The sequence below is a fragment of the Tachysurus vachellii genome, chromosome 2 (genome assembly GCF_030014155.1).
Source record: "Tachysurus vachellii isolate PV-2020 chromosome 2, HZAU_Pvac_v1, whole genome shotgun sequence".
Lineage (NCBI taxonomy): Eukaryota > Metazoa > Chordata > Actinopteri > Siluriformes > Bagridae > Tachysurus > Tachysurus vachellii.
In genome coordinates this window covers 12,700,061-12,727,808 of record NC_083461.1, presented here as the reverse complement: position 1 = coordinate 12,727,808, position 27,748 = coordinate 12,700,061, and the positions used below count along the sequence as shown (strand labels likewise).

General features: G+C 38.8%; 1 protein-coding gene across 4 annotated transcripts in view; it reads left to right on the top strand.

Annotated features, from left to right (window-relative positions):
* The window catches only part of rbfox3a (RNA binding fox-1 homolog 3a), a 328,730-nt gene that overhangs the window by 39,263 nt on the left and 261,719 nt on the right, over positions 1-27,748 (top strand). For all 4 annotated transcript variants that reach the window (XM_060897403.1, XM_060897420.1, XM_060897410.1 and 1 more), the window contains exon 2: positions 4,115-4,211. The gene's annotated coding sequence lies outside the window, so the exon portion shown is untranslated. The remainder of the gene's footprint in view (positions 1-4,114; positions 4,212-27,748) is intronic.

Genomic DNA, 27,748 nt, shown 5'->3' with positions numbered 1-27,748 from the left:
ATTTTAATTAGCCACATTTATTCCATTTATGGCATTTACACATGCACAGCTGGCCTCCTGTAGTCCTCTAGTACAAATCTGTGACCATATTCTATAACATGCAGTGTAAATCAAATGCTTAATAATATGCCATCATGTACTATGTAAAATAGAATATATATTTTTCCTTTACTTTATGTAATCTGGTTAATTATGAGCGTGTGACGCTCAGAAGATGAAATTAAATAAGAAATAAGTGATTGACCTGGTGGTGCTGCTTTGTGTGGAGTTTATGTTTATGTAACTTCTCCCCATAGTTCTTTAGTTTCCTCCCACTTCCTCAGACATTTCAGTAGGTACACTGGCAACACTAAATTCCCCCTATGTGTGAATGTATATGTTCATGTAATGTACGGTGATGAACCAGTATCTCTTTCAGGATGTATTCCTGTATCTCACCAGGGTTCATGGAGTTCTGGATCCAGCTTTACCAGGATTAGGCAGTTACTAAAGATGAATGAATAGATGAATAAAGATAAAAATTCATCATGTAAATAACAGTATCTGAAAATTACTAATGAAATGTGAAAGATCTTTTTATAAAATTGTGCATCACATTCAATTTGTGCCAAAAATGCTATGTACCTTTTTGTGTTATGGCTTTAGGGTCAAGCTTTTTCTTTGTATGCTTCTCCATGCTCCAATTTTGAAATCCCTGATCATTTTTATGCTCTTTACCTCTTGGCCATGCTGAGGTGAAAAGCTGGTTAAGATTTGGAGTGTTATCATGATCGGGAGCAGCAGTGGCGGACTGGATGCTGCAAGGGCAGATGCAACTAATTCCTTTTTAAATCCATCCCTAATCCTTTTGTCTCTACACGTCATCAGGCAGGTACCACCCCTGTGAGAGTATACTGTATTCACTATATTTTACTGTACTCCAGTGAAGGGTGGGTTTTTGCATGTAGGTTATGTGAGGACAGGGGTTCCGAGAGCTGCGGCGCTGAGAATCAAAGCTCTTTCAGAAGCTGAGAGAATGAAATTTTTAGTGCCGTCTCACTCCACTGGGCTCCAGAAGCGGTCTGGTGGGGTGGAGGGAAAGTGAGGCTAGAAAAGTAAAAGAGGGGTATGTGTATGTGTTAGGGAAAAGGAGGGGTCAAAGTGTGCCATGGCTGCTAGAATCTCTGGAGAACATGTCAGACTGTGGCAGTGGTCAGTGGCATGGAACAGATTGCCCTCCTAAACCAGAAGGAAAAAAAAAAACACCCACACACATTCACACCCTAACAATTACACCTTTTCTGGTGCAGCTTTTCTAGGCTTTTTGGAGGGCCTACAGTCATGCAGTCATGCCTGAACTATACTGTACTGGTCACTTTCCCCACAGCATAAAGACCACTTGAGTTGCTAAAGAAACGGCATGGAAATTCTCCTTTCTTTCTCCAACTGCTCCAGGCTTTTGTTTCTTTTGCTGCTTTCGCTGCAGTGGTTGTCAGGCAACTGTCATAAAAACGAGCAACAGTTCAAGAAATGACATATGCACAACCCCTGCATTCATTTTAAAGGCGAATTGCTTTTCCCAGCATGTTGCAAAAATTCCCAAAAGAAACATATCATCACATTTCAGAGTGGCATGCAACAAAAGACGTGAGTATTGGCTAGAAAGGATGTCAGTTTTCTACACCAATTTATCCCACATTTTCTCATGCATGGGTGTACAACTTTCACACACACACACAGGACCAACACACACACACACAGACACACGCACACACATTTGTTTTTATAATCCTTTTTGGCAGGTATGTCCGAACAAGTGATCCTCTAGTTATAGCACACTATCATTGTGGTTGTTCTGAATGTGCTTGTCATTTTTTATTAAGTTAATCAAGCTGAAGAATTTAGGCTAAGTAATTGCTCATCTGATTTCAGTCTGAACGTGTACAGATGTCTGTGGATGTTAAAATAATTTTGCTTTGTAAAAGACTAGCTTTTGTTTGTAATTGCTTTAAGGCTGAATCGTTTATTGCTGAAGGATCTTAATTCTCCTCTGGCAAATCAAAAGGGAATGATACAAAAGCTGTATTAGAATATCTCTTCATCAGCACCAGCCAAATATCATCTACATGCTGTGCTTAAATCTCTGCATAACATTCTTGTAAATACCTGTCATACAGAGGGTTAAACTATGAGTCATGCTAACAAGTTTTATACAGATTCCATGTGTAACTGTAAAGCTTTTAGCCAATAAAAGTTAATGAGATCTTCAGATTTCTAAGTATCTTCTATAGGTAAAAGCCCATTAACTCAGACTTATATTTACGACAGGAAGTGTTTTCTGTCCATGAACTCTTTCCTGCACTGTAGTTTAGACTCTGCTGAGGTGTGTATCTTTTGTGTACAGCCTGGAGCTGAAGAGCTTGACGGTTCATTACAGAACTCTGAGAACGTCTTTATTTTTGGATGCTGTGTTGGAGGAGAGGGATTGCGTGAGCTGCCAGGAAGCAGCAAGGGGCGGACACTAGGAGCTAAAGCGGAGCTTTTCTCAGTGCTACCATCATGTTTTTAGGGGCCGCCTGCCCTAGGGCTGCTAAAGCTTGAAGCACTCTGAAGAATGTCAGCTTTGGTCAGGGAAGAGACAGTTTTGTGATATAGCTAACAGCTGACGAGTAGCATAACTTTTCAGATACCTTTTAATTTTAGTTATTTTTACAGTGCAGTTAAAACTGCAGGATGTAATATTGTGGAATCTTGAAACCTATTAGCAGAATATTTCATAATGTAGGTTGTACATTGTTATACATGATGCAGATTAATTTTAAGGCTATAGTTGCATACCATACTAAAATTAGCTAGCTAGTTAAAGTGAAAGTGGGGTGCTGGTGTAATCGCACCTCACACTGAATACATCAGAGCTGTTTGTATGTTGGAGCTTCCACCAAGGCTCTACACATTTCTGGTTGCAGAAGTGAGAGAAACTAGACCTGGTCACTTCCTTTTTATTTGTGTGTGTGTGTGTGTGTGTGTGTCTGTGTGTGTGTGTGTGTGTGTGTGTGTGTGTGTGTGTACTGAATGTGTGTATTTTGTTACCCATCCTTTCAAAAAAATAAATAAAATAATTGGGACAAACTGGATAGTGTTATCATGCTAGCTTAAACCCACACCAAAAGATAAAAAGACACAGATCACTTGAGCAGGGCTTGAATCACACACTCTTGCCAGATATAACAGAATTTGAAACACCTCCTGCTAGTCACTAGCTGCCTATCAAGAGTTTTCTAGCCCAACAGCTTGACAAATAGGTTACTTTACAAAATACAAACACAAAAAAATCATCTGATTATCATCTAATAATGTATTCACTAGCTTCCCAGCAAACTAAATTACCCCTCAACCTATTTAGCACAAATAAAAATAAATTCTACAGGCATTCAATCTATTTCATGTATACGTTAGAGATATGTAGTATTTAAAATTTTTATATTATTTTCAAATTAATTTTAAACTTTAAATGTATTTATTTATTTATTGTTTTATTTATTGGTTTATTTCTCTTTCTATACTTCTGTAAAGCTGTTTTAAGGCAACGTGAATTGTTAAAAGTGCTAGAAAATAAATTCAATTAAATTGCTAAATTTATCATGAAAATTGATGCTACTACAAAGCTGTCAATAGGCAGAAACAAAGAAGGATTTAGTGTAAGGTCCATACAGGAATAGCGATGGTAATAGAAATGGTTGGTGAGAAAGAGATGACTCTTTTTTGCACCCAAAAGCTGCCACCTTTTTTTTTATGTCACAAATATCTACAAGCACCAGCCAAGAGAACATGAGAAAGAGAAAGGAGGAGCAAGAGAGAGAGAGAGAATATATGTGTTACTGCTTGTCCTCCAGTTTCCTGTGTGGTACCTGGAGAAGGAACTTAACTGGACAGTGGTGATGATCAGGGAGTTGCGTCTAGTGAGAACCAGATCATTTTGATTTCTTTAAGGACCTTGGCAATACTCAGAGGATCTTATTAAAAGGACGTAGGAACTCTTGTATTGTATTTTTCTAAATACAGATTTTCTAATGGCATTTCATAAATTGCTTGGCTTTTCTAAATTTCAGGAATTCTTTTCTATTTCTTATTCTAGAATCTTATCCAGACAAGGCGAAGTTCTGTGAGCTGAAATCCAGTTTCGGGAAGCAGTGGAGAACATCCAGTCTTCACAGTGAAACATTTCTGATCTGGTAGGAATATGAATAAAATATGTTGTTCAGCTCAATGTTTAGATTAGAAGCTGAATTAGAAAGTTCAGATTATTTACAAACTCTAATTTAACTGCCAATGACATTTAAACATCAATATCAGCATTGTGAAAAGTGAAGAAGGTTATAATTGTGTTATAAAGGGGATTTTAATTAATAAAAAAAAAAACATATGATTAATGTAATTAATAGGAGTGCATATAAAACTGGGACTCCACATTTGCGGTATTATTTCTACAAGAGTGCACAATGGGAAATCACTGGGAGGCAGAAATCGAGCCACAAGCAGTCGGGGGTCCTGAGGACTACTTAGGGTCGGATGACTGATTTGGGTTTCAAATCGGCAGCCATTCTTCAGCTTTTGGGAGCCTCCTGGAATCATTTCAAAAGGTCCCCAAATCCCAGTGCTGTAATGAAAGTATTCTTGGAATTGGTTGCCATTTATATTTTCTCCTCTTGATTCTAAATTAGATTCATATTTAAGTAATTTTTTTTTTCACTCTGGGACTGTGCACCAATTGAAAGGAAGCACTCGCCAAGGAGGATATGGTTGCTCAGTTGGAGGGATATGTGTAAGGACGAGGGCATCCATAAGCACACTTCAGATGCTTATCTAGGCCTGTGCCATTCTGACTCAAGTGCACATATGACTAAAGTCTGCTTTCACTTTCAACACTGTTTATATGTGAATATTTTAGACATGCTGTACATTCAATACATGCGTGCTGAAATCACATCTTGAAATCGGTATTCCGTCAGGTCTACAAAGTTTGGTGGGTGAACATGCTTTATCTGTTAAACGGTTGTATAATGTTTTAGAAGAACTTTTCAGGAAAATAGTGCACAAAGGTTGAAGTCTTGGGTTCATGATGCCTGCAGCAATATTTTTATGTTTCTGAAGGAGCGGGAGATGGGACGGTGACAAAATCATTAGGATGCTGGTCAAGTGTTTGTGTCTGGTGGTTCAGGGCCATGCTTGGCTGCATGGCACAGTAGGGCAGCCCAGTGGCCATTAAGGCTGCTAGGGTTGGGGGTCAAGGCCTGTGGAGGGCACTGCTACCCCCCCTGTATGGGAGCGTATGTCAGGCTGCACTCCAATGACTACCCTAGGCAGGTGGTCTATGGGGACAGCGGGCTGGAAGACCAGGACAAATCGGCACACAGAGGCTCATTTCCCAAGCTCAGCATGAGGGACAGAATAGCAACTCGATGATAAGGGAGAAAATACAAAAGCAAAAGGTTCCCAAGGGCACTAGTGTATAAGTGATGATTTAGACGTTTGTATCAAACACATACTATATGGGTGCTTCTGTGGCTTTTCAGAACAACCCGCGTGTCATAGAAAACTATGAGTGCTACAGGCTAAAGCACATTTGTATTTAAGCAGACATTATCATGCACAGGCATAGTAATATTACCACAAACATAAAATCCTTGGCTTAACAGATATCCTTATTTGTGGATTATAACATTTGCCATTGGGGGTGCTTATTGGGTCCTTGTAGCTGCTTTTACTATAATGCTAATTCATGGACACAAAATTTCTTGTTTTGTATTTTCTCCCCCAGACACGGATTTAAACTTCAGGGCAAAGGTTCTTATCACCAGTAATACCAAAAATTATATTAGGTGAACACATTATTTATTATTATCATTCATTTACTAGTTCAGACAAAGTATTTCTTATGATTAATTACTACAATTCTATATTTTTCAGCACAGGAAATTGTTTTTTGTTTGAAAATGTGGATAACATATACAGGAAACCACTCTAGTTTATTCATCTTTGTTTTAGTCCTTAGATGTGACTGCTTTTGTATTCTATCCTGACACAACTGAAGACAGTTTTACTTGTGATAGTAAGGATGGATAAGCTTGGGAATGGGTGGTGGGGTGGTGATTGAGGCTTGAGTCATAGCAGAAACTGCTGAATGGAAATACATTGTTGAATGGACGCTTGTACTATGTGTGTGTGAAATTAGTTTTCACACAACCTTGCCAAAAAATGACACATGCCCTCTATACATCAGTAGTCAGGCTGACACCTATTCATTTCCCCTAGACCCGTCGGCATGTTTTTAAAAGCCGTTAAAGTGGCATCCATCAGAACAGGAAATTCAGCGTACAGTGGCCGTTCTCGGAGTAGCCATCCTGAAAGCCATCTGTGGCTAAAACACTGTAGTGTCAGCCATTCCTGAATGAAGTAAACTATCAAGGAAATAGGAGTGTGTCAAACCTTTACATTGTGTTAAAAATAAGAAAACACATTCTCCTTTATTTTTCTTTCTCCTCCATTGTCGACCCCCTGTAGAATAAAGATATTTTTTATTAATTCATGTACTTTTACAACTGACCAGTGGAAAAGTGGAAGTAAGCTCATGTCAAACTTCCCATGCATTAAACGTTAAAAAGGAATTGAATTTATTTTTTGTCCCTTATAGATTACCTGTTCCTTATTTTCAATATGACTGCAACACTGAAAGCAAGCTGAGCTTGCATTTTTGCATCTCTAAGGCATTTTTATTTGTTCAATGTGAGATCTGGTGCACAAAACACAATTCCTTCTCATAAAAAAATTATGCTTACACATACATTGCTGTGTTCATGCATTAGCAGCAAATAACACTGTGTGTCTACAGATGTGTGTCTATGTGCAGAAGGTGGAAATTGTTCATGACTTTACGGTACCCATGAGGCCACATTCCTTGTCAGCTGCTGCCAAGTAGATCCACACTGCAGTGTATTCTTCTATTTAAATGTCCACGCAGAACAGATATAACTAACAGCCTCATACACACACTAATACACACATGCCCATGAAGATGAGGCCCACTCACTCAGTATGGCTTGCAGCAACAGCCTGTTCCGCTGGCAGCCCAACTGCTGACGCCGTCACCTGTCTTTGTGGATGAAGGTGATTGTGTTAGCACAGTCGTGCCGGGAAGCTGGCACTCCTCACCCACATTTGTCCTCAGAGAGAGGTTGTGGACTGGAGTAGAGGAAGTGTTGACTGCACTTTTGCTCTTTAATTTTCTAACTCCTTCTGTGTGGATTGGAAACCAAAGCCATTGATTCAACTTTTACCCAGCTCTATAATTCGGGGAGATGGCATGAAGGTAATTTGAAACAAATTTGTGAGTATTAAGATACTTCTTCCCATTTATTGTTAACCTAGATAGCCTTGTAATATGTTCATCATTATCGGTGTGCTACTGCACATGCAGAACATATTTTGAGCAAACAAGTGTGGGTTTTTTTTGTGTTTGGAAGATAATCACAGTCAGCCTACAGTGGCCATTTTTTTATCCTCCTTAATTGTATTCCAAAATTCAAAGCCTCCCAGATGTAGTGTAATAGGGATATGTGCTGCATCTAACAAACCGCCTCAACCCAAAAGCTCATTAGGCAAAAATGAAACCCTGGCATTTGGTGCTTCGGTGTTAAGTTGTAAACACATTAAAATTGAATTGCACCTACAGGCTTTGAAGATGCATTTTTTAATTTGCAATTTGCCATTTTTAGGCTCACTCTGTAATAAGAAGAATTTAATTTATTAAACAATTTCATTTAATAAATATGTTTTTCATTGTAAATTAGGTTAATGGTATGATTGTTATGTCGCACCACCCACACAGTATGTACTGTATGAAGAGACATGATCCACTTGATTGTGTGCAACTCTGTCAAGATATTATATAATAATATTATTTTATATAAACCTAAGAATGTCTTATGTTAGTAGTATAATTTGTATAATGGGTCTTTTAAAATATCATGGAAGAGTGTAGGGCCCGTCTTTTTGCTTTATGAATAATTTCATTTACTTAGTCAGAATGTTATTTTGGGTTTTTTTTCAACACAGAGCTGAAATGTAGATCATCAAGTGTAGCTGTATGCTGGCGTGAGCTTGTTTAATTTTTTAAGAGACAATCTGATTGGGAGCAATTAAACCATTGGAAGTTTATGAAGTCCCTGTTGTGTGTTTTGGGATCATGTTGTTGCATGGCACTTAACAGATGTTCTGACTAGAGTGTTGTTTGCAGTCCTCATAGCCTCATTTTATGCACCCCTTTTACAGCTACAGAGCCCATGTTTACGAGCACAAGTGTTTATGGCAACAATTTTTTATGCGAGTGTTCCAACAAAATACGCAATATGAGGACTGACGTTTTCGCTTTTCCACACAGCAGAGAGTAATTTAATTGGGCAGAAATGTGCCTTTGGCAGGAGCCAGACTCAACAAAAAGGCTGGGAGAAAGCTGCCTGGTTCTATTTCAATTAAACACAACATGAGATATACCTAAAACTAATATAGATGTCCGGAGTACTGCCTACAGATGCTATGAGTTGACAGGGATTTATGCAATGCCACAAGCTGTAGGTTTTATTTTTAAAAAGTATGGATCTTTAGAAACTCTTTAGAAACTTTTTCCCAATGAAGGTCTGCATTGGTATATTATTGACATCATCCATTCCCATCTCTTTTTCATTATTGGCAGCCCTGTCCCCTGGGGCTTGTGCCATATGGGCGGCTGTGAGCAGGATGCGGGAGCAGGGGAGTAGACGTCGGCTATAGTGCTCTTCATTGGCACAGGTGGTATGTGGCACATGCTTAGGCCAACGCATCCAAGACAGTGCTGCTTAGTCAGCCCACTTTCTCTCCTGAGGAGTGTAGGGCCCTCACACGGGGCTCAGGAAGATGGTGCCAGCCCACACCAACCTGCAAACTGGCACCACAGAATGGGAGCAGGCTGATAGGTTCCTTTCAGTGACCCAACACTGGCTTTCTTATGTACTTTGCAGGACAAAATAATTTATTCCGTCTTGTCCTCAATTTTTGAAAAAAAAAAAAAAAATTATGTCATGGATCATTGGCTTGAATCAAGCCAGGACACATTCATAATGTGTGTATACATTTACTACAATATTTTGCCCAGTCCCACATTGATCCTTTATGCTGGACCTGGCATGTGCTTTAGGAAGATACCATTACACAAAAGGACACACAGTTCTGATAAGGAAGAATGGTACCTTACAGTTCTGCTTGTAGTCTGCACATTAACAAGCGGAGCACTTTGCCAACTGAGTCGTACCTCTTGCAGCGTGTGCTCATGCCATTGCTCGGGGGCAAATTTAGACATCACTTTTTATGTTCCCTCTACTCCTTAGACACCTCCACTTATGAACCCTGCATACAAATGCATGGAGGTGTTGTCCTGATTTATGGCAATTAGCATTTGGTAATGATAACAGATGTTTGCGGTGCCAGGAGGCTGATACCTGCTGCCCACTCTGCCATCTGCCATGGGCATCAGGGGCCTGGCACAGAGGCTGGCTGGCAATAGGTAGCAGGGAGGGGATAAAGGGAGGAGAGAAGAAGGAGTGGTACATTTTAGCCCTCCTCTCTATTTGAAATGAAGAGCTGTGCTGCATTACCTCATGCTTGGTACACTTGGATAGGACATTCCTGCTCTGTATCATGACTTCTTTATTATGTGCCCCCTAAGGTTTCATTCAGTGGTGTGTATGATTGAATTTTTGTAGATGCCTATAAACCAGGGGTGTAACACAATGCAACTATTTGTATCATTTACTGCTCCAAATATCTGTATCTTGATTTGGATTTGACCCAGAAGTGGTGTAAACCAAAAGGTTTATAGTTACTGGAATAATATGCCATTTATAAAATATGACAGCAAAACAATTTGAAGAGCATAACCTTACCAAAATCCTAAACATTTACAATTCCTCAACCAGATGCTCTGTGGAACTTTCTGGAAAGCTTTCTTTCTAATGTGACTATATTTCAAACATGTATGTCTTCAACAACTCAGATAACTATTGTTTGTAAATGAAAACAATAGCGACCTAATGTATTTGATCAGATTTACTATCATTTTCGGGATCCAGAAAGAAAGGCTTGGGAAATTGCTGAACATACTATCAGAATGAACTTCAAAGCTGGGATGCAATGCTGATGAGCATCAAAATGGGGTCTTTTAAACTCCATGATGTTAATATATCTGAATGTATTTCTGGAAAAAGTTTCTTTTAATATTGCTGAAGAATGACCAAAAGCAGAAACATGCTGCCCTGTGTATGCACACTGTGGCCTGTGTGGGCTATATAGAGCAGCTGCTCTATAAATAAAACTATATTTCTTTTCTATATTTCAGGTCATTTTATATAAATATGATTTTATTTTGGACCTCGGTAAGGAAGTGTTAAGGTCAAGCTACTGGAGAAAGCCAACAAATATGCACAGAAAAAAAAAAAACTCTGTAGAATGTATTTGTATTCCCTTACTGTAAAACTTCAATACTCAATGCAGACTGCATATTTATATTTATATAATATATACTTTTATTCATCCCACAGTGGAGAAATTTCTCTGTTACAGCAGCAAAGGAAAAAAATGTAGAAACATAGTACAAATATATACAGTACAGTATAGAAATACAAAAGAAAAAAAATCAAACAATACAGTAGTTACACTTTCAAGCAAATTGCACAGTAATTGCAAGGTAATATTGTGCTACTAGGTAATATAAAGGTGCAGTTTGTGAGTATTTTGATAGATTTTTGTGGTTTGGGATTATGTATTCCAATATATTTGGTTTGGAATAAACCAATAAGCATTATTTTATATGCAGATCATCAGCTTTAATTTATAGTTTTTATAAAATATACTCCTTTATACACATTTAAACTGAGTGAAAAATATTTTAATCATAATGACTTTTGCGTTAAGTTTGCGTTAAACCCCATTCTCTAGCACATATCATAAACATGACTATCAATACACATATTTGCAAATGTATTTTAAGCATATTTTTGTTATTTGGTAAGTCTATATTGAGTGATAATAAAAAGACATTACAGCCCTGTTCTTTTTTAATACTTCCCATTCTCTCTCTAGAGCACAGGTAAAGGTGACCCCAAGTCAACATTTAATATATAGACTCTAGTTTTAATTTTAATTCTGTAACATATTTAGTTTGGGTTCTTATGTTAATCGTGATATTTAGATTGAAAACAATAAATACTTAAAATACCCATGTAATAAGATAACATTTTATTGAAGGTATTAATTTTTTATAAATGCCATTCACATAGTTTGCTTGTATTATTTATCAGCAGTTTGTTTTGTATATACTAGGAATTAGCAATGAAACTCTGAGTACTGAGAGTGACTTCAAATTGACTTTGGTTCATTTACATTTCTCTACATAGAATGTAAACTGACTCGGTAAACATGCTTTACTTCAGCCGTCACTCAAAAATGTAATTAGGGAACATTATTATTAAAAAAAAATGCAAACAAATAAACAAACCTTGAGCGCAGACATACAGATGAGGTTGGAAAGGATGATTAATAGTGTTAATAAGACACAGCTGAAATGTGAGTGATGGCACCGAAGTTAAGTGGATGAAGCCTGTGCCCTGGCGCACTTAAAACGTTGTTGGATATTGCACAGTATTGGTGTAAATATTGACACTGGGAAATTGAGTCCACATGGATGAGAGTCCATGGCATGACCTTCGATGAGTGTAGCTCTCCCCCCACCACGTCCGCCATAAATGTGATCATTTTCTGGGTGTATTGAGGAAGAGTAGAATACATGTATGTGCCCTATTCAATCTGTCCATTCTAAATGAAAGGTGTGAACCACTTAGAGCTTTCTAAAGAAGTCACCAAAGGATGATGATACCTGTAACCTCTCTGCAGCTGATGGATGATACAGTCAGTTTTGTTAGATTTTGAACACAGCTATGGCTTGAGGGGACAGTCTCCTGGGTGCTTACAGGATCACGTTACAAATGACTGCCATATTTAATCTAGGAATTACAGTGAAGTGACACAATATGTCTTGAGCATTGGTGGAACAGGCAGTGACTAATTTAATCTTGTAACATGAAGATTATTTTTGATTGGAATAGAGTTTGATCTGTTTGTACCTTTAATTTGGCTCTAACTGGTTGACATTTTCACAGTATTTAATAAAAGCTGCACTCAATTCATGGCCGGGTGACAATCTTTTATTTACTCGGTGTGGATAAAACCATTAATTCATGGTAATTAATGAGTGAAGTGTGGAGGGCGCGGGTAGAGCCGCATCCGCTGGGAGGCTTGAGGGAACAGACTCATTCATCTCGATTAGACACACTTAGCTTCTGTCTCCCTAGTGTGGCTTTTCCATTTTAATATCATCTCGCTGCTTCATCCCTTAACACACTGTCCTCCAATCAACAGAATCTAACCAGTACCTATATGCTCGAAGATCAGCCAGCCCAAGAGAGCCATATAACTACATGTATGTTGGATATGCTTTCTCTCATAAAAAAAGATGATTGATTTCACCAGCCCTGCTCCTGCCTTTATGTTGTAGGGTTCAGAGAGAAGCTTTGTGCTGACCTCAGTGTCAGGATATGGATCAAGTTAATGGTATCCCTGTGACTTGTTGCAGATTATATGCAGGGGAGAAGAGAGTGCTTTTATTCCCTCAAGTCAATGCAAAATTATTTATATAGCTTTCGCCTCAAGGCAGCTTCACAAAGAAGCAAAAACAGTTACATGAACAAAAATCAAGATTAGCATTAATGTATAGCAATGATGATCAGGTACAGAAATCTGTTTTTAAAAAAGTTTATAATAATAAAAAGCATAATATAAAGACCACTCAAAAAGATAAAATAGGAAAGATCAAATAATTAACTAATGTTAAACTATAAATAATGCTACACTATGTCAGACAAATTGTTTTTTAATATAGCGTTGAACCATATATTGAGATGATCTTAAGATTCAGGAAGTTACTTCCATGAAAATGTTGCTCTGGTAAATAGATAATGTATAAAGTTTGTCTGCACAACCCTAGTGCCACTTTGAGCCCTAAAGAACAGTTGCAGTGGTGAGAAGACATAATTTGATAAGACATGCCAATTAACACCTTATCAAGGCATCTGCTACATATCCTTAGCTAATAGTGTCTGAGAATGAAGATGGTTTTTCAAGGTCTCATTTTTCAGTCGTAGCATGGACATTAATTACCTGAATCTGGTGCCATCCAGGAATCTGAATCTCTTGAGAAAACCAGTGATTGACTACATAACAAATTCATGCTGTTACAGAAACCATGTCCTCTGTAATTTATGTTTTATACTATGGTGCAAGGATCAGTTTAAAAGCAAGAATGGTTTAATGTAATATTCTTGATTTAGTTATAATGCTTAATATCAGTCTTGGTTTTCTTATACACTAATAGATTTTGATAGATTTACATTTTCACCAAAAGAAATTACATGCATACACTGCAATCAAAGCAGCTAAAATTCACGACAGATAACCAATCAGCTCTAATATATAGCACACACTGAGAACTGCTCTGTCAGGAGAATTGGCAACCTACGTATTAAAATTCGAGATGTGTGTAAAGTTGGCTCAGGCCATGGCTTGTGGTTTAGGGTCTTTATTGAGATTCTGCACAGGTCCAGGGACCAATCTTCAGAGCTGATTTATCTGATGTTTTCTAAACAGTTGACAGGGGGAACAGATTCATCTAGGCATTAAAATACATTGGTGGCATCTAGCAGGTTCCAGGAAGAGGCCTGATCATTGCCGTGCTACTGGGCCACCATTATCTTTATTAGAACACCAATCACGGCTTTCTCCTACAAAAACATACCCATCCAACAGTGGACACAGCCTGTAATTATTAAGAATGCTCCAGAATTATAAGTTCATTTAATCCAATAAATTATATTCTGAATTTGTAATAATGTAAACTATACTAGGTTAGAACATCTCAGCATCTTTCCTCAGAAAGATGTTCATTTTAGAGTCTGCATTTAGATGAATGTAGATTTATAGAAACCTGGCAGAAATTTTAAACAACTGATGTGTAAAGTCTTTTTGACTGTCAAGCAAATATAGAAATAGAAAATAGAAAATCTTTGACTTGAAATATATTCAGAGTTTTGTGGTTAATGCAAATTGATGCACTCAGTTGGATGTACATCAGTTCACTCTCCTTGCAAAGTTGTTATTTTTGTTAGATCAGGCCAGCTTGTACCTAATTCCATAAAGAAAAGCGCAGTGTCAGTTTGAAGCAAAGGAAGGTCTTTTTAATATGAAAACTAATCCGGAAATATCTTCGCAAAGCACCCTGGCTGGTCTTTAATGTGTGGTTCAAATCCATGCCGATAGCACGTTAAAGCTCTCCTAGAAATGGCAACTGTCTGCTATAAGCTCAGCTTTTCTGTTTCAAAGTTTTCACACAACAACAATGAGAAAGGGGCATCATATTGTCTTGCAAACACATGTTCCAGGATAGGCATCTTATCACAGCACTCCAGACCCATGTAAACACAAAAGCACTTTCTTTCATTCCCTCTCCATCTCTTTCTCCCCATTCTTTCTCACCTTCCATCCATCGCTGTCACTAATGTGAATCTGAAGCCTCAGCTCAGTTCCGATTCAGCATTTAGGTTTGCGTGTATACATGCTTGCATATTCATATATATGTGTTTGCTTGTGTGTGTGTTAATTATAGAAGATCACTTATTCACTTCCCCCTCAATCTGCGGGGCTTTGTTTGTCCAACACTTGTGTGACAGAGCACACTACACATGCCTATTAGGGCATTTGTGCACTATGGGAGATTAAAGCCTCTACATTTCTTTTAAATGAACTCCTCTCACATTCCTCCCACCCACTGCACTAGAGTCTGGGTGTGACAGTCCCTCTCTTTGCCAGCTTTAACAGACAGTGATGGATTGCAAATCAAGGGAAAGCACTAGCTGTTTCTTTGGCAGAAAATGAAATAAAGTTGCCATTTATTCTGTATTGCATTGCATGAAATGTATGATATGCACAACTGCACTCCTATTGTACATACAACTGAATATACTGGAATATGTTCCCAACTAAATAATAGATGCTCATCTCGATTTTTCCGCCAAGTTTAAGAGGCAACAACTGTACTTTTGAAACAAACACTGTTGGATTTTTGGATTGTTGTGCTTTTAAGGGGAAATCAACTATAAGTGGATACCACTTTTATACTTTATAGATAGATAGATAGATAGATAGATAGATAGATAGATAGATAGATAGATAGATAGATAGATGGATGGATGGATAGATATACACTTTATTTTTTTACCATGGACTAGGAGCCATAAAGAACCTTGACTGATGGACTACACTATTTATCTTGGGGATTTAATCATAAATTGTGTAGTAATTACATTTTACAAAGAGCAATTAGAGAGCCAGGCCTAGCTATTTAATCTATCTCAAAATTCCACCTGATGGCTTGATTTTTCATTATCAGTGGGCGATAATGAGAAGGAGTGTCTGCTCTCTGTCTCTGCATAAAGACAATCAGTCCCCACTGATTTTACCTTATTCATACACCTCAAATCTGTCTCTCTCCTTTTCTAGATGTGTATGTCTTTGATTCCTTTCCTGTGTGGAATTCTCTTCTAAAATTGTATCTCCTTTCTCTAATTTACTGAAGTTAAAAAAGGGATAAAATAAACGAAATAATGACTTCTCTTCCTTTGTCTATTTTCAACCTATGACATGGTTTGTCTTCAGCACAAAACAATTTATATTTGGACTTTGTTAAAGTACAACAAACACACTCTAATTACAGAAAAAGGATGTGATTAAAGTAAGATTTGAGGAGAAGGTCAGCACCTTAGCTCAGCCTGTAGTACATTAGCATGGATTGTGGTGATTTTTTTTAAACAGATCAAGCACAACCCTTCATCTTACAAACAGTGGATATACATTATTCAGTTCTGCCCACACATACAAATCTCCATACTCCTCGACTAGAGCTTATACAATAACTATTCATGATTTTGCCTTGAATGCTTGAATTTCAACACCATTTATGCAATATACCTGAACCATCAAAACCTAACACAGTAAGCACAGCAGCTGCACTAAAGCCCTGTAACTGCAATACATTACCATACATTAAAACTCCAATTATGCTTGGATTAAAATGTATTACCATATTCTGTTTTGTGTGTGGAATTATGCAGAAGAAAATATTAATGTGTTCAGGATGTTAATTATTACATCATTTGTCTTAAAAAAATTACACTTCTTATTAAATGCTTTGTGAACAGTATCATTCGAAAACCTATATATACTGTAATTTTAATTTTATTAAGTGTTACAAATTTAAAACATAGTAGTAATGGAATATATAATACCATTACATTCATGCTTTGTGTGTAGAATTGACCTCTACTATAATTGAAGTTTTTACAATATATGTTATGTTTGTTTTTGTTCAAAATGAAAATAACTGTTTCAGATTATGCAGAAATGAAATTAAATTGCTTATTGAAAGTTGCTTACTGCATACCAGTCAGACATTACTACAAATGTACTCTATATATTCTCTACAGAATTCTGTGTTAACTTCATTCATCGCTACAGACTGCTGTATACCAGAACCTGTAGATCAACACAAATATTTTTTTTTTATTGTCCCTTTCTCTTCTTTATTCTTATTCATAGTTGTGCATCTTGCTGTAGGATCTCTGAAATAGATCACACACACGCACACACACAAAGCATCAAAGACTTCAAAATGGTGCATATACATTTTATTGATGAGACTGGACCCGTATTGAATATTCTCACAGTCTCCAAGCATGTTGGTAGCATATTGTGTTTTCTTAAAGAACTGGTCCCACTCTAAAATGATGATAATATGCTACATACAATATGCTACAATATGCCTGCTCCAACATTCTCCCGAGCTTGAGATTCCTGTTTATAAATTTGCATTCCTGTGTGTGTATGATTTAGAGAATTTTCATAAGAGAATAAGAAAAGCAAAAGGAGAAATGTGTGCTAACAATGTTTCTCAGTTGTAGTACAGCAAAGCTGTGTTGGAGCATTCTTCCCTGCTGTGATATTGGGAAGGTGCTATGACAACCGAGATTCATTGAAGGTGATTTCAGAGATATGAGTGTGTGCTGGGTCGTTCTTTACAGTGCAAATTAATTTTAAGGGTTTACTCTGACAGTAAAGGTGACCAGCCATCAGATGAAGGAAAGAAGGCCTGCTAAAATGCTATGAGTGGTGGTTTCTAAAGACAACCAATAGCCTTTTTCAGAGATAGTAGGCTTGATGTGGTGTGCTTTCACTGGCCTATGCTTCACCTTATGGTTGATATGCACACAGTTTTGACTTTTTTATCTAGTGTGACTGTAGAAGTGAAGGACAGTTAAAGTCTAAGCTTACAGTGTAAAACTTAAACCTTAAGGTTCCCATTCCCTTCATGTTTTATTCCCATTATAGGGAAGGAGCAATGAGCATATCATACATTTGTGTGTCTGGTTGAAGACATGTCAAATTAACAGAATCAACCTATTTAATAAAATAATAACAGAATTAACCTAATTATTGATTGCAAGATTCTGTGTTTTTCTTCATTGTTGCTTTGCCGAACATGCAGACAGAAAATATGTCAATCTTTTTTTTTTTCATTCTGGCATATTCTTATCTGTGTGATGGTCTCTGACTCATCAGTGTCTAATAGTGCTCTTGTGTGTTCTAGTATGTTGCTGTTATTTTTTACAATACAGTACATAAAATATCCCCCTAATGCTCTGGATAACTGTCTGATTTATTCAAAATTTCCAGCATCATGGTAGTTTATTTTACTTGCATTGACACTCCTTTGCTCAACATGTGAGAAAATAGCAACACACTCCAGATGCAAATGTGGAATCAACTCTTGATGTTTTGGTTGCTCTCTTGTGCATAAATTAGCCATGTAACATCACACAACAGGCTACAAAGCCTCAACAAAATATTTGCAATTTCCTTAAATACACTGTGACGTCTATAACTTTATCACACTATACAGGCAAATAAATTTGGATTAAATACATATATTTGGATTTAGACGCTGTCATTGTTTCCTTAACAATCCATTGCACTGGATTATAGTGTCAAAGCAACAAAAAGTGCGAGAGAGAGAGAGAGAGAGAGAGAGAGAGAGAGGGAGGAAGAAGGTGGTGTGAAAGGAACCCCCTACTGAAAATCCCAGTCATGGAAGAGAAAGTGATTTGATTGATGCTCTAATTAAATCAAAGGGAATGTGTGTGTCTAGCTCCAAAATGTAGAATATAAATGTAAGTCAAAGGTGCTATTGCTTACAATATCTCTGCATATTGCAATTATTTGTGCCTTCCTTAATGTAACATAAACCCTAAAAAAGGACCTTACCCTAAACATAAAGAACTATATGTTAGATACCATGCCTAACCTATTTAAATAAAAAAGCCAACACAAAAATACACTTTCCCCTTAATCCTGATCTATCTAATAAGTGCATCTAGTAGCATCTAGTGGATAGAAAAGTCCCCTGTATTGGAATCTGTTTGAAGGAGTAGCTCACACCAAATTCACACTTTGTAAAATTCACAGTAAGGAAGGTAATCTGAAAGCAAACAAAGATAAGGTACAAAGGTGGCTGCTACAGGTATCTGTAAAAAAAATATCAAGGTAGTCTTCACAATTTTCCACATCACATTGGACATGATTCATCAGTCACTGGGAGATGGTACATTTTTCAAACCAAGTGGCATAACTCGATATTGTAGAAATGTGTGTGGTGTAGAATACAAAAATAATGAATGCACATTCAGTAGAACTTCCCAGTAATTCCCAAAGGAATAGGAAAGGGTCAGTAGTGGTTACAAACAATTCTATAAAATATGGAGAACTGAAAAATCTGCTTTAGTAAGCAGGGTTAACACCAGGGACCACAGCTAGTTACAGCAAGCCTATTTTTAACCCCATAGTCTGTTTATGTTTTTATATTGGAATATTTGGTAGGAATGACATAGTAAGCATCATGTTTGACAGGAGGAATTTCACCAAATTAATGTCATATTTGAGGACTGCAGTATGAGATGATGTCTCAGCAAAGAGAGATTAATGTCTTTCTTTGAGACTTATTAAGTCACCTGATTCTGTCAAGTGTGCAAGTTTGGCCTGAATATAAGTGAGAGATTCCAAATTTGGCAGCAAAGCTCTATCTATGCTGAGACCATCTGAATCAGGAGACTCAGATGCTAACACATTAACAGAGGAGGCAGATACGGTAGAGGGAGGTGGAGCTGGAGAAGAGACATCTAATCTAAAGCAAGAGAAGTATAGCATGAGCATACTGCTATCTATCATGGGTCTTCACTATGAAGACTGTATCACTCAACATATACAATTCAGGAATCAACATTTCAAGAAACTAGAGTCTGATAAGGGTAGTAAAACAAGATTTTCATCACTTACTTGGAACGAGGACATCAGATTTTTTTTTAATCAAAGTGAGGCTTCATGCAGGCAAGATGAGCATTTTGCCTCATCACAAATAGTATTCAGGTGCTCAAGAAGAGAACCAACAATCTAATCTAATTCTATTTTAGGATAAATTGAGAACACCTCTTTCTGTCGATCACAAGCAGAGTTCAAGCAAAACATGAACTTATCTCAATCATTTACAGTCAAATCATGTAGTCTTCCGAATAGCAAACAAGAATTTTGGAATTTCTTCATCACAGTTTTTTTGAATAGAAACATGTCCACTGTGTGACTCCATTTTTAGTTTCCAGCATATCTTATAATTCTGTGTGCTTAGCTCTAAGAAACTCACATTTAATGTTTAGTTGCTTCGTTACATTTTTGAAAGGTTCAGAAAAATAAAATTTGAATCATGGACCAACAAAATAGATTTTGGAAAATTGAAAGTCATACAGGGCTTCATGGTGACTCAAAGGTGAAGCACTGTTCCATCAAAGCTCCAGGGTCCTTTTGGAGAGTGCTGTAGGTTCTCCCAATGTTTGCATGGGTTTCTCAGCATTCTCTAGTTTCCTCTTGCCTCCTAAAAGCTTAAATGCAGATACACTCACCGGCCACTTTATTAGGTACACCTGTCCAACTGCTTGTTAACGCAAATTTCTAATCAGCCAATCACATGGCAGCAACTCAATGCATTTAAGCATGTAGACATGGTCAAGACGATCCCCTGCAGTTCAAACCGAGCGTCAGAATTGGGAAGAAAGGTGATTTAAGTGGCTTTGAACGTGGCATAGTTGTTGGTGACAGACGGGCTGGTCTGAGTATTTCAGAAACTTCTGATCTACTGGGATTTTCACACACAACCATCTCTAAGCTTTACAGAGAATGGTCCGAAAAAGAGAAAACATCCAGTGAGCGGCAGTTCTGTGGGCGCAAATGCCTTGTTGATGCCAGAGGTCAGAGGAGAATGGACAGATTGGTTCCAGCTGATAGAAAGGCAACAGTAACTCAAATAACCACTCGTTACAACCGAGGTATGCAGAAGAGCATCTCTGAACGCACAACACGTCGAACCTTGAGGCAGATGGGCTACAGCAGCAGAAGACCACACCAGTACTAGTAAGGTGTACCTAATAAAGTGGCCGGTGAGTGTAGATTGATTACTGATGTGTGAGTAGTGCCCAGCAATGGTCAGGCATACCAACCAGGGTGAACTCTACAGCCATATGCATGTATTGCCAGGATTTGCTTCTGATCCACCATGACCCTGTTCAGGATAATGCAGCAATGAAGTTAATGATTGAAAGTAATATAGAACTATTCAAATCTTTATGATAGCATGGTACTTGGTATGCAGGTGTGTGGCTTCAGGATAATGAGTGACAGAACACATCATAGTTAGTAAATATTTATGACCAGACTTGGTTCAGTGGAGGTTAAATAAACAATCGATTAAATTTCTTAAAAGGTTTATCCAGATCTGGAATAGGCTTTGTGGGAGCTGGGGATAACCTAGTTAGCTTGCCCTGCAGCTTGTTAGACATAAATGACAATTATTGCTTGGATGAGGCTGACTGCACAGAAAGCCTAAAAGAAATGTTTTCAGAAAAATCTTCATACTGTGATGACCAGAAAGTTCATGGTTTTGGGCAACATTTAATTCTTGAATGATTTAAAGAATTATATGAATCTACAAGTCATGCTCGGAGTTTGGGGGATTTCACCTTCACTGTCAAAAATATAAGATGCTCAAACCTGAGGTACCTTTAACAGTAGCCACAATATACTCAATATACATTGTTTGAAGTGAGCAGTCTTCTTCCAACACTCCAAAGTCTCTATAGATTTACAGATGTATTTTTAACTTTAGGAGCACATGATGATAGTTACACATTAAGGATTATAAAAATAATTGCTTCTTTTTCATTTGAAGAACTCGCATGATTCACCACATTTGCTGCAAACTAAGGTAACAGCATAACAGTGTCTTTAACCCATCTGCTACAACAGGTAAATATAAAAAAATTCTTCCTCCTAATTCATTATGTCAAAATAACAGAAATTTCCTTAGTAGCCAATAACAGGCAAAATGTCTTTTAGTTCAGTACTATGAACATAAAGATCCAAACCACATCTTCCAAAATACAACTTCCAGAATATCTGTGCTCCTCTTGCATCTGTTAGAATGCATTTTTTTTGCCTTGAATTTATATCAGATAGCAAAAGTACACCATCTGCAATAAAAGGTTCAAAGGTGAAATGGACTGATGCAAGTGAAAGTGATCTGACCGGCCATGGAAAATGAATAGGCAGGACTGTGAAGCTGCTGAATAAGAATTCTCTCTCTCTCTCTCTCTCTCTCTCTCTCTCTCTCTCTCTCTCTCTCTCTCTCACACACACACACACACACACACACACACATACATCTTCCTGCCATGTTCTCCCCTACCATGTTCATCCTCACTGCATTCCCTCACACAGTGAAAATCACTCAGAATGGTTTTTCTGTCTTCTGTAGTCTTCAGTGCTACAAGGAAAACTGTGGAAAAGAAGTAATAATGCATTATAAACATTGTGATAAAAAGTAATTTGGTTTCTAAAACTGTGTAAGTCAATCCAATTTTACTCACAAACACCAAATAAACAACTTAAACAGCATAAGAGTGATAGATTTCTTTCTTTTTTTTCTTATTCCTTATCTCTTTACACCATACACCAGTCATAAACCTGAAATAGCTAGATTTTTCAGTCACAATATAGACATAAAAAATGTAATAGAGTGTCTTGTACAATGGATAGAAGGGCAATGTTCATACTTTCAGCAGCAGTTTCAGCATGACCTAGTGCACCAGGCGCTGTTCGGAATCTGTATTACCCCGTTCCAGCTCCCAAAACAGACAAACAGGGATAAGGAGTTACGCGACAAGCTCGAGCGGTGGACATAAGTCAAGGCCCTTACTGGGCAAAACAAAATCAGCCTCTCCTGTTCAGCCGACTTATGGGGCGGAAGACAGTAGGCCTGCAGGCCACCCACCATCCTGGGCACCTTAGGGACATATGCCGCCCTGGGGTGCAGGATTGCCTTGGACATGCCAGGGGCAAATTCTAGGCAGGCGTTGGCAATCGACAGGGCCTGCAAATCTGCCATTCTTTTGAGAGAGGCCAAGGCTAGGAGCAGAGCCTTCTTCAGGGTCAGAAACTTTTCAGAGGCTGACACCATGGACTCAAAGGGGGCCTCCAGCTGCCCCTCCAAGACCACAGAGAGGTCCCAGGAAGGAAGGTGCGGTCTGCAGGAAGGTTTCAGATGCCTGACACCGCACAGAAAGTGAGAAACCAGAGGGTACCTACCCAAGGAGGCCCAGAGGACAGGTTCATGGTTCGCAGTGATGGCGGCCACATAAACCTTAAAAGTAGATGGGGACAGGCCCTGAGAAAAGCAAGACTGCAGGGACTCCAGCACTGTACCGACCGGGCAGTGAACTAGATCCTGACAGTGTTCATCACACCAGAGGCAAAATAGCCTCCACTTCAGAGCATACAGCTTTCCAGTGGAGGGAGCCCTAGCATTCAATAGAGTCTCTGTCACCTCAGTTGGCCTGCCTCTAGGAATTGGTCCCCCTCAGTGGCTAGACCAGAGCTTACACATCTCGGGGTGGGGGTGTAGGGTTGCCCCCGGTACCTGAGAGAGGACATACTTCCTGATGGAAACCTGGAGTGCCATCTAGGAGGAAGACAAGGTCCATGAACCAAATGTGAGAGGTACTACAATGAGAAGTAACTAGAAGAAGGTTGACTCGCTTGCGGCGCACTTTGGCTAGGACTTGCGGGACCAGAGCAACTGAGGGGAAAGGCATACAGATGGAGTCCCAGCCACGTCTGTACCAGGGCCCACACTTGCTTCACCACCTGGGGGTGGAGACATCCTCAGGACCTGCAGCGACAGTCTGCCTCCCGATTTACATTCCCTGGGATGAAAATTGCTCTCAGCAAACAATGTGGTCTCAGTCCAGAGCAGAAACTGCTGCGCCAACCTGAACAGGGGGCGCAAACGCAGACCAACCTGATGATTGATATAAGGAACCACCACAGTGCTGTCTGTGCGCACTGACAAATAGAAGGTGTAGGAGAAAGTGTTTCAATGCTAGAAACACGGCCCTCATCTGCAGTCAATTTATGTGTTATGAAACTACCCCCAGAAAGGTGGTTCTTTGAGAAGGAGAAAGCACACACTTTCTGGGTTCAGCCTGAGGCCTAGACCACATCTCGATGACTGGCTGCCATACCTTCCAGGAAATTCAGTACACGGATGCCATGGAGATGCAGTGAAGCCAGGGCAGCATCCATGCACTTCATATATAATCATGGTGAAAGGGCTAGGCCAAAAGGAAGAACACAATAGTGGTAAGCTTTGCCCCCAAAAGCGAACCTGAGGAATTTCCTGTGCCCTGGTAAAATGCTTATGTAAATAAGCATAGGCATCGGACCTGATCTGGGAAGCAATAACCTTGAGTGTGAGCATGCTGAACTTGTAAGTCTTCAGAGTATAGTTCAGAGCATGCAAAATGGTATCCAGTCTCCACTGAGACATGCCAGGCAGAAGTTCCCACGCTGCCTGGCTGTGTGAGAGTGGTGTTAACCAATGTCAATCTCCCTGGTGCCCTGAAACAGTGCACAGGCAGGTGCTAACCCAGGGTACAGATCTGTGATAAAAGTCTGGGAAGGAAACATGTTCTATGGCCCCTTTTCTCAGAAGTGAGAAAAGTTCCTCTTGGAGGAACGTTGTTCGGTGTGCAGCACATCCTGAAAAGAGGAGGACAGGAGACAGACTGGATTATGTAGCGTTTTCCCACAATATCCAGAGCCCAATGTGACCCACCTGGCAGAAGATTCCACGCTGTCAAGTCGTTTTAGAAAGGTGTTAGCCTGTGCTCGCCTTGCCCAGTGCACTGAATCACCAAGCTACAGGGTGAATCAGGGGCTACACAGGAGGCAGCTCCACATAAGGAGCATGGGTGGTCATAGCTGAACCCCGAATCACATGAGGTGACAGGGTAACAGATGAGCTCCTATAGCAGGTCAGCTTGGTATGCCTGCAAAACTGTGATTGTGTGCAGCACCACACCAGCTTAACCTACAGTATTGTAGGCCTTCTGCAAAAGGCTGAGGAAAATAAGCAGGCCTGCAAAAGGTCTGCAAAAATGAGAGACGCCTGCATGGGGGTGGAAGGAGGTAGCAATTGTCAAGATCAGAGCGGACAATGCTAACCTTTCATAGGATCTTAGCTTAGCTTAGTAACAGCACGTGTGATCACCTCCAGGAGCTAGTCGAACACCAGAGAATGCGGTGGGAATACGACTGCTGCTTGCTCCTCATTGCCCACATTGAGCTCCTCAGAGTCTAAATAATAATAATTCCAAATTGACCAAGCGAGCTCCCTCTACCTTGAAAGGGAACAACACTTCCCACCAAACAGTGGCATGTGCATGCTTTATAATTAGGAAAAACCAGGACATGTCTTTGACTTGAGGTCGAGTCAATATTCAGGAGAGAGCTCCTTCTGGCAATTGGAAGGAGTTTGTAGGATGAATTGTTACAGAGACCAAAACAACAAACTTCATTTTTGAAAATCGTGTGTGTGTTTTTATGTGAGTGAGAGAGAAAAGAAAGACACACAAGATCCACTATAGCAGCTCTTGCTCTGGGCTTGCTGGGTGGTAATAATCAGGAGCTGGTGGCTGTTCTTGACCTGTAATTTCCCTGATCTGTGATGCCTTCACTGCAAGTAATTAATGCTCTATGCTGCCTTCCTATAACTCTCTACTACTATACTTAAATGTCCTTTTACATACTTAATGTCTATGGATTCTTCCTCCTGTGTGCACTTGGTAGTCATAGAAAGCAATGTGTTCAGGTTAATACAATGCTTTTCATGAGCATCATAGGAGTCCATTAATCTCCATCCTTTTGCTTTTTCTCTGACATTAGAGAGTTAAATAGCCCTCTGTAATATTTCATACAGATATTCATCAGATTGACCCTAAACAACAAGCAACGGTTACTGAGAGTCTGCAATTTGATGGATGTTTTTATGAATTTTACCTCGGCGGCAAACAATCTTATGAAGAGCACGCATTTCTTCACAGTAAGCAAGTTTCACTCCAAAAGTTGCTGGGATTATAATCATGTATTGCCAGAACTGTGGAACCTCTGTTTCTGTAGGAGTACTTTTACCTTACTTTGCCTGAAGGGAGCCTGTGGAGAGTCTCAACTTCTGAATTCTGTTATGGTTCATGGTGGATGATTACATTTCAAATTTGGATTCAGATCTTGTTTCTCAACTTTTATGGACCTTTTACACAAGATTGAGTGTGTCTTGCCTGGCTTCGGTAAAATTGCTCCGGGGTGAAGCCAACTCACATATAAAGCAGCACCAGAATATAATGAAGTCAGTACTATTGAATTACAACAAAAAAGACAAACTCTATTTACATTTCCTTTCAGGAGCTAGTTTTATCCGTACACCATCAGGACTTCAAAAGAAATGTAACTTTCAGACTTATGACAAGATCGCGGCTGGTGACAGTAATTGATGTCAAGCTGACCATAAGGTTAAAACAATTCCCTCTCTATCATAGAAACAACATGATGAAATACCTGTCACACTGTAAACCAACATAAGTGATGGCATTGGGCAGGGGCACAGTTTGCATGCAGGTAAGGTGTTCTCACTAATCTGATTTGACATTTGCATTTGCCGCTCGAAAGGAACAGCATCAACAAGGTTTAGAAAAGAGTTTCAGAAGGCATAGAGTTATGGAAGATTGCTCACAGTAGATAGAAATACTTGGATCCTACAATAGTTCATCAATAAACTGTAATTGGTGCCATAGTGTAGCCACATTGAAACAGAAGACCACGCTTCATGCTTCAATACTGTTTTAAGATGCCCTTATTGATTTTCCCTTCTGTCTCTGAATTGTGTAACACCTACACCATGCAAATTTCTTCTTGTCGAACAAGGGGAGGAATGGACAATGAGGAGCTGTAGGAATAGAACTGGACTTGCCTAGGATAGTAGATACAAATGTGTGAATGCAGCAAATGTTATGTCAAATATTTACTCTTTTAAAGCATGTTGTTGCTCTGGTATATGCATCCAAAATATTTTTTGAATCCAGGTCAGAATGATTTCTGAAAAGTGTCTGCAGCTAACATTTAATTTTATGTTGATGCAATCATTCAATCTTCTATAGTGTCATCTAATAAGCTTACAGAAATCGTAATACGGCTATTAAGATGGTGTTGGAGATTCTGTCAAAAAGAAAATGGCAAGGGCAAGTCAATTAGTGTGTGCTAAAAACAGGACTTCAACATGGAAATATGCTGTTTACATTTGCAGTTTTTTCAGCATTAGGTATTGCTACATCTATATTTTAATTACGCTACCTTAGCTTGTTACAATATTTTGATCATAAGACAATTGTGGCATTGTTTATTCAATTTGGGGCAGACTATAACACTCTACAAATCTGTATTTCAGAATTCAGTGGTGCATTTCAGTTAGATGTCATTTGCATGAGCTTTTTAAAATCTCTTTCTGAAGGCTCTGTGTTAGGACATCATTACCAGCATGCCCTCTCCACTCCTAACAATCTCAAAATTACTCCATTGTCAGAATGTTTCCCCCCCTGCAGTATTGGGTGCTGAAAGGCATATAATTAGTCAAGAAATAAAAATCTGAGGTATGTTGCAGAGCAATGAAGGGCCCTGGACTTCTGCTCATTTAAGCGTTTTACCTATAAGAGTTAAGTGTTATGGATGTTATAATTCAATAATTATTGCTAGCACTTTTATTCTGTAACATAGATCACACAAAGAGATAGATGGTGAATGTGACTGGACAGGCAATAAAGACTAGCATATGGGTAAGAGTCAACTCCCTCATGTTTTGCACAAGTCAGTGATGAAAATGAAGTTGTCCTTAATTAGCAAAGCGCCAAGAAATGGTTAGTGTCATGTATCACTGCACAGGGCATTGAAAAAGTTATTTTAATTGGTGACAGGAATGCTTTGACCAGGAAAGTGTGAATCTGCATTTAGCACAAGTTCTGATAATGTTATATAAATTGAAAGAAATATGTTACAGATGAATCTTACACATACCATTTTTGGCTCACACATC